At 42.3% G+C, this 8,874-nt stretch overlaps 1 long non-coding RNA gene across 1 annotated transcript; it reads right to left on the bottom strand.

Moving 5' to 3' along the window:
- Positions 1 to 6,811: 6,811 nt before the first annotated feature.
- Positions 6,812 to 7,937, bottom strand: LOC136472620 (uncharacterized). The gene is made up of 3 exons (XR_010762394.1): positions 7,628 to 7,937; positions 7,295 to 7,389; positions 6,812 to 7,155 (listed from the first exon to the last, which is right to left on the bottom strand). It is a non-coding gene; the product is annotated as an uncharacterized lncRNA (long non-coding RNA).
- Positions 7,938 to 8,874: the final 937 nt, after the last annotated feature.

The raw sequence follows: 8,874 nt of genomic DNA, 5'->3' as shown, positions 1-8,874 counted from the left end.
ACTCAAAGGAGGTTGCACCTGCCACATGGTTCAGGAGAACCCTAAGATAGTAACGCTTCCCTCGGCTGGATTGGCAGACACGATTCTTCCAATCTGTCATAATGTATCACAACGTACCCTATTTTGCCAAACTTTGCCCTATGCTTGCCACGTATAGAACTCGAGAAAGTCCCAATACAATATACCTCAAGCTATTTCATCTGTCCTATTCTTCTCGAAGTATGCTGTAAGCATTGACTTGTCAGCACCTGGACGATCAAGCACTCGTCGAATCCCCTGGCACCGATGAAATGACACCATGTGCATGTCTGGAAGATGTAGCTGTAAGGAAAAAACAGAAGGGTACCTATCACTCAAATCAAACCCATATATCCTCCACAAGGGTTTTGGGGGGTTATCCATCTAGCATCTTTGTACTGCTTGATCTCTTCAATGTTCCCTTCACTATCCTCCTTGTCAGCCTCTCTCATAGCCACAGATGCTCGGTCATGACCCTTGTAAATGTACTTAAACAGATACTTGACTGCCTTGATGCTCCCACATGCCTCAACATTGATGTGGTAGTTGAATAGATGGAGGAGATATGGGTTGTAAGGCACGACCCATCTGTTGTCAAGCTCATGTTCATGAACTTTTTCTTTTTGGCCATCTTCACGCCGTCTGTAAACTAGATATGAATCCTTGCCTTGTACTGTGACATGCAGAAAGGTCTAGGGTAACAGTTCTTGTAGGAATCACAACCCTTTGTGCATGGACAATCACGATTAAGCACTCCGCAAAGGCCACGCATCATATGTTTGGTAATCATCTTGTACAAGACTGGGTACTTCTTAAAGTTCGGGAGCTCAGCTGAGATGAGGCGATCATACTACTCTGGGCACATGATCTTGTACTTCCTATCCATGATTAGCAAAAAATGTGCATGCGGTAGACCCCTCTTCTGGAACTCCACAACATAAACATGTGCCCGCACCTTTCCAAGGATATCCTTTTTAGTAGTCTATCCTTTAGCTCTTGTAGTTTTGCTCTAAAGACCTGAACAATGAGATCTGGACGATCTTGTGGTGTCTGGCCATGGTAGAGTTCACGCTTGATCTCATCCCAGTTTGGGTTACATGTCATAGTCAGAAAGATGTCCGGTTTACCAAACCTCCATACCAGAGCCATGGCGTCCATGTACCGATGCCTCATGTCACGTGGGCCTCCAATAAATGATGAAGGCATCACTGTCCGTTTTCTAACAGCTTCTGCTCTACCTTCACCGACATGTAGGCTATCAACCAACCCTTGGTAGAGGTTGCCCCTAATATCATCTTGATGGTTGCGTATATAATCTATTCGAGAACTCTCAATCTTGATGTACGTGTCGACTGTAAACTGCTGGAATAGACGCTTGCCGTATAGTATGGGGTTAAATATTCCTGGATGCATCTGAAACTTGTAGCAGTAGTAGTCACGCACAGACACACATAGTCTACCAGGGGAGTCTACAAAAAATAACCATGAATTAGAGTTATTTGTAGAATAACCACTGAGGTACATGGATGCAAAGTATTTAAATAAGAAGAATAACAAACCTATTTCTTCTTCTAACCCACTATGAGCCTTCTGTAGGGCACGATACTCGATGACTTCTTCCATACTAACTCCTTTCTTTGGAATATCCATGTGCCACCCAAGCTCACCCTTAGGGAAGAATAGAGGGTATGAAAGGGCATCGTAACATCCATGATATGAGCGGATGCCGTGTCTGCTTCTATCTTTCCCATGCAGGACAACACTATTCTAGAACTGACCAAGGAGTTTGCTTCCCTCGATCCAAACAACAGCCACCTCTAAAGTTGACAGTACAACATTGTATGTTCTCTAGTCCAGCCTCTGGTCAAGGTTTAGTGTGACATGATAGTCCTCGAGGTGGTCAACTTGGCCCACACTCCTAAGATGTTGTGAGTATGGGTTGTCACGAAGGATGGCCACAAGCCTCTTAATGACTTCTTTGTCTTTTTGGCACTTCTCTTCATGACATCGTCGATAGCGGTGCTCAAGGCTTGGATCATCGTTGTAGAAGTAAAGCTCAAGATGTCTTAGATCCTTACCCTCTTCTCTGCCAAATGACCTTATGTTGTGATAGATTTGGCCATGTGCATGAAAGGTGTATATGCCACTGTTCTTCTAGCTTGCAGTAGCGCTATCGAGGCGACAATATAGAGAAGTGAAAGAGAAATGGCCATTAAAAAACCTAATGTTGTTACGAAAGTGCCTAGCATCTGCGTCATTACTTGACCAAAGCCTCATAAGCTCATTAGGTACGTTCAATTCATTGAGCTCGACCTTTTTGTCGTGACAACAAAACCCACATGGTTCATGCTCAAACCTTTTCGCATCGCAGTGCTCATAATTTGCAACAGGTTTTAACATATATGTATCTGTAGGTAGGTTACTATAGACCTTTTCATATTGGTCAGGTACTTCAGGGATAGAAGCCGTGTCTTCGTCAAGGTCATTGTCTTGGACATAGTCATCATCTTCCTCTTCTAAAATGACATTTAAGACACGATAGTAGTTTACATAAAGCAGTGGAAGATTTGATTTATATTCGGTATTTTGCTCAAATACCCTGCCTAGCAAACATGTATCCCTCATCCTCTTCAAATATATCTCCCTCATCATCATCTATCACTGCCAAAGATACATGAGTTAGTAGAACTACAGATAAAAATATACAAATGAGTTCAAATAGTTTTATAGAATGTTAGAAAATAGTGTAAATTACCTCTATCATCAAATAGTGGCGTTGCTAGTGCGTCTGACCTCTGTTGAAGGCTAGGTCCTGTCCTTTCTGATAATCATGTAATGACCATGGTTGAGTTATGTATAATATGATATATAATTAGGTCACCTAAATGGGATAATGAGGCATCAATACTTATCGTTGTTGGTCATGGCTTATTGAGGCAAGGGCGTGTTAAAATCCACTCGGTCTTTAGCCATGCATTCACAATCATCAAACAATGGTGTCGTCAGTGTGGCTGATGTAGCCTGAATGTTGGGTCCTGCATTTTTTGTTAATCATGGAATGACCAAGGATCGAGGCAAGAGCGTGTTAACATCCACGCGGTTGTTAGCCATGCAGTCACCATCTTTATGAGATGTCCTTGTGTTTGAACTAATGCGACGCTCAAACATCGTGTTACGTCGGGTCAACAATGCATGTCTTTGTCCACATGTAATATGTGATCTATGTGTCATATGGCTAGGTAGTAACTCATCGCATCCTTCATCATTGACCTCCTCACGAGGTGGAGGAATATAAAGAGGTGTTGCACTACTGGACTTTGGGATAATCTAATCACTGAATTTTGTCATAGTTCCATGAGGTCCAGATGCGCCTGCAGTGGGCCACACAAGCTCAGGAATAAATAACGGGTTCTCCATGGCGATGGACTCATTATGCAAAGTGTGCTTCTGTAAGTCCCTTCGTCTTTTCACCCCTGCTATGATAGCCTCCTTTCGCCCTGTGGCCCTATAACTCAACCGTTGTTGTTCACGTCTAGCTTCCCTCTCTTTTGGTGCCATATTTATATATCGCTCCCTAAAGTATTAGCTTCTTGTCTCATTTTCGTTGATGGGGTTTATCAAGTGTAATTGTAGGGGTAGCACAATCAAAGTTGTGCTGGGTGTCCACGTCACTTGTATGTTGCAACCGTCCTAATACATTGCACGCATTATTAAGAGAATGTGGAGTCTACACAAAATATTATTTTAAAACAATACTCATTATAAAATCACCATCTTTATATGTTACATGGAACAAAACCTAAGAACAAAATTAGAATATATTCAACGTGCCTTAAAAAATATATACATGTATCGAGATTAGTAGTTTTGTGTACTTGTCAATCATGATACCATTGTATGCACTTATCACTGTGAAAACACCTACATAAAATATTGCTCTTAATTTTGAAGTGGGGCTGTACTCCTAGTGAAACCTCATAACTACACATAAATAGTATAGTACCTATATTCTCTTTGTCAATTTGCAGAGGCTGGTATGAATCATTCCTGTGTAACCAATCATCATTTTCGACGTCACTTGTGGTTTCAGTGTTGGATGCAATCTCGTCATCTGCAAAAAAAAAGCACAACATATTATACATTTGGGTTGTACAAAGAAAGGGAATTGTATTTGAACAATTTCATAGTGTATGCAGTTACCTTTAGATACTTTAGAGAGCATAGATTCGGCTTTTTTACGATGATATGTTTCGCGTCGCTTCCTATTAATTTCACTCAGTTGTTCTTCAGTCATTGCAACATCGCTTTTTGCTATTTATTTCATTACGTTGCTCTTCGGTCATGGCTGCACGCCATGCTCTTTCTCTTTGCCTTTTACGTTTTTTTGGATCAATGACTTGTGTAAGCGAATTGGATTCACTTTGACCATCTAACGTGTGTAATAAGAAAAGTAAAAAAGGCATAGTAATTAATAGCATTTACTTACATTACAAAGCATTGATATATATATAAGGACCAGTAGTTACTTTCGTTGATCTGGTTTGTCAAGTCTTTAAATGGTGTGCAACAACTCTGATTTTCAACGGGTTCCATGTACCTAAGAATGACTAATAAAACATAAAAAGATGAATCAGGTGTGAAGCTTATAAAATGATGAAAAAATAAAAAACAAAATCCAATTCACATGAAATGGCCAAATTACAGTTAGGCGGTGTTTGGATGGGTTGGATAGGTATAGGGATATATGGTTGATAGATAAATGCCCGTGCATTGCAACGGGAACAAAATAATACTATGACAATTTTAATTTGAACATGTGTTGTACTGTTACCAAAAAACAATTCTTTGAACATGGTGAGACGGTCATTTCACTCTTGCTGCCAGGCTATCTTGCAGGTCTAAGACTATCTCCAATAAGGAGGCCCAGACCTAAAATCGGTAGCGAGAGACAAAAAAAAAAAAAAAATAGACTCCAACAGACTACCTATACGGGAGATCTATTTTGGGTTGTCTGAGAGACACAACCCAAATATAAATATCCACTCTCCTAAAAACCCATTTGCAGAAAGGATTGTCTTTTGGGTCACGTTGTTGAAGAAGATGTCAAATATGTATTGAATTTTTTACCTGTAGCACTACCCAAAAAATAAATGTATCTTATATTTTAGGTGTTGTTATTGAAGATAGCCTAACAACCATGCCACACACGAAGAGACCACCAACCTCAACGCAGGCAGAGCATTGAAAGGTATGGGTGAGTTTCAGCACAAACTTAATGATAGGCTTGCGAGCGTCAGTATCGCCCAGTTTTTTTTACACATGCATGTACAGAGTACGGTTGCTATTAACAAGGCCAACCATGTACTAAAGTATTCTCAGGTTTCACGTGAACCAGAGGCTATTGGATTATATCACAACCAATAATTGCAGATAAGCTTCAGCATGCCATTTGGCTAACAGCATGCAGATCTTGATTGATTTAGCAGAGGATGCATGATACAGAGAGATTGAATACTTGATAAATTAAAAGTTTTTCTGAAATATGCCAACAGATAAGTGAAGTACTTCATCCATGAGAGTTCAAACCTTTTAGAGCTTTGTTTTTTGAGTATACCAGTAGCTATTTCAGACACATAAATAATATTGCGCCCAATCAAGAGGAACGAGCACTTGATTTGATGTAAATGGGTACTCTGAAAGCCAAAGAAGTGCGTGTTTAGTTGGGGGGAAAGTTGGAATTTGGCTACTGTAGCACTTTCGTTTTTATTTGGCAATTAGTGTTCAATCATAGACTAATTAGGCTCAAAACGTTCGTCTCACGATTTCCAACAAAACTGTGCAATTAGTTTTTTTTCGTCTACATTTAATGCTCTATGCACGTATCGTAAGATTCGATGTGATGGCTACTGTAGCACTTTTTGGAAAGTTTTTTTGGAACTAAACACGGGCGAAAAAAGAATATGACAGTAGTCAGTGTTGGCAGGAGGTAAATGATCAACATAACTGTAAAAGTGGAGGTGTGGCAAATTAGCAAAACGCTGGATTACAAATAAGCACAAAATCTTACTGTTGCACTTCGCAAGTATCAAAAAAGAGTATTGCTCGTCAAAAATTACGGTTTGATTGTGCTGCGACACGAGCAGCAAATCTAGCTGGAAGATGCAGGTTTTCTTTCTTCCCAATGAACTCTAGAACTTGGACAATCTGGGAAGTGAAGAATGGTGTCGGTCTTTAAAACTGGTATAAAAAACTTGAAGCCCTGTGCTGCTCTGCTCTAGCAAAAATACAAGAATGACAAAATTAAAGGAGTGTCCCTCTGCATCTCCCTATTAGAGAAAGCACAGAGTACATATGCGATCAACGTGCTTAGTACCTAATCATAAGGATAGTTCAATTGCTTTCTTAATTTACTTCAGTGACATCCTGAGTATTCAGACTGTTTTTCAAATGATTCAATATATATGATTTATTTATTAAAAAAATACTGCAATATCTTACTTTCTGAATTCTTAGTAACTGAAAATTTAGTAAATCATCTATCCTCACACGCAGGAGAATTATTAGCCTGCAGTGTCGATTTATGAATTTGTGATGAGCGAATGGAATTTATGTATCAGATAGAGGACAAAAGCTCTTTTTGAATAGTAGGTGAACCCAAATTGTTCCACTAAATCCTCTATTGTGAAAATGGAAAAAATGATGCACACGAAAACATTTTCATCTCCAAAGAAAAGCAAGTTGCAGGTCTGAGCAAGTATTCATCTTCACAAAAATCATCAATTTGTAATTTGAATTGTATAAAAAAAGATTACTTCAATCGTCTCGGCGCGTGGACTTCAAGTATAGAATCAGGTAAAAGTGTTTCTTCTTTTATATCTCTTGTATCTACATCATTTGTTTACTGAACCAAACCCTGCTGCTATGAATGTGTTAGTCCTAGTTGAATCCAAAGCACACGGGATAATACCATCTTAATTCCAAAGCACGTCGCACACATGAATCTCTGTTTAGCATGCATCTGCAACCCATCCATATAAATGTGCAGGATTTGGAATATGAGTTCTACAAACGAAACTTACAGGTGCTGAACAGAATGATGCTCATGATCCCAGCAGCATGCTCCTAGACGGGGAGATGCTGCATTCATAGGAAATCGAGTTCAGTGCACAGGAAACATGAGGCTCTAAATCAAATTTTATTAGACACCAAAAAAAAAAAAAAACGAAAAGGAAAAACTCGGGGGGGGGGGGGGGGGGGGGGGGGGGGGTGACGTTACCTTCAGAGAAGATATCATGGAGAGTTGCACACGAATAACTGACGGACGGACGAACGACGTGCACGAGATGGCCTAGCCCCCATTGGATTCGGGTCCTGCCAGACATGGTTTAATATCGGCCGAAATCTCCCGATATTTCTGATATATCCTTTTTATCCGTAGGTGCCAATAAAGAAATATCTATCTTTTTCATACAAATTTTGTTTAAATTTATTTAAATTTACTTAAATTCAAATTAAATTTTATTTGAATTTGGTCCGATATTTCTGATATATCCTGTTTATCCTCTTTATTTGTGACCCTCGATAAATTTTAATTTTCGAAAATGATAACCTTGTTTGCCAGATTTGGCGGGGGCCTTGCCACCAACCGCAGCTCCACCTGACCCCACCTCCACCAAACATTTGGATCTGAGCAGCGATGCCCGGAACTGCTCAAGACTCCTGGATGAGAAGCGGGCGGCGGTGTCTGGTGGTGGAGGTCAACCGTCCACGGCCGCCGACGACAGGGTGTTCCTGAAGCGCTCCGGCGAGGGGTGGGGCGGTGTGGATGTTGGGGGACAAGCGGGCGGCGGTGGATGGTTGTAGGGTAGGCCTAGTGGTGGACGTCGACGTCCGCGACCCCACGTGCAAGCGAGCGCCGATGGAGTGAGACCGGGGGCACCCCGCGGGAGGGAGGCGATTTGTGCCGGGGGACGACGCGATCGCGGTTACGTGATTGGCGGCGCAGGGTGAGCGCGTCGTGTGTGTCAGGGCACCTAGACTGGTGGCGCGTGGTGAAGGGACGACGCGATCACGTGGTTGGCGGCGAGCGTGTATCGCCGGGCCAAGCTATCGCGCGGGGCGGTGGGGCGAAAGCCGGGTGGACTTTCACGAGGGAGGCGAGGTGAAAGCCGGATGGTCAGGGATCGCACGGCACGCGGTGATTAGTCGGGTGGACGAAAACTATCGCTGCTTTTTAGTTGTAGAGATTGTAGAGATAGAGATTTTTGGTTACTATTCGCCGGCCAACCGTCAGGGCCATCCGGAGGCCATGTGCATGCACCCCCGATGTCTAACGACTACGGCGGCCCTTTTCAGGTGGGTTCCAGCCCACATATCACGACTTTATGCTTGTTTTCCTGTTTCATTCATGTTTCATGGGTTATAGTGCACGTCTTTTTCCATTTTCGAATCTACCGCTCGACAATCGGCCCGCCCTTAGGCTGCGTGCACCCCCCGATATCTGACGACCCTGCGGTCTTTTTTCGCTGGGTCCTGGTCCACAGATCACAACTCTCTGCTAGTTTTCTGATTTCATAGGCTATAGCGCTTATTTTTTTTTTATGTTCGGCTACTATTTGCAGGCCAGTAGTCGGGTCGCCAGGAGGTCGCGTGCTCGCACCGCTGATGTCCGACGACTTCCGCGGTCCTTTCGGGTGGGTCCTAGTCCACAGATGACGGCTCTCTACTGGTTTTCAGTTTCATCTATGTTTCGCTGGCATCTTTTTCTCTCCATTTTTTGGCTACTATCCACCGGATGACAGTTTGCCACCCAGGAGGCCGCGTGCATGCACCTGTGATGTCCCACGACTCCCACGG

Source organism: Miscanthus floridulus, chromosome 8 (genome assembly GCF_019320115.1).
Source record: "Miscanthus floridulus cultivar M001 chromosome 8, ASM1932011v1, whole genome shotgun sequence".
NCBI classification, from domain to species: Eukaryota; Viridiplantae; Streptophyta; class Magnoliopsida; order Poales; family Poaceae; genus Miscanthus; species Miscanthus floridulus.
Note: the sequence above shows the minus strand (reverse complement) of the source record. Positions and strands in the feature narration are given on the sequence as shown.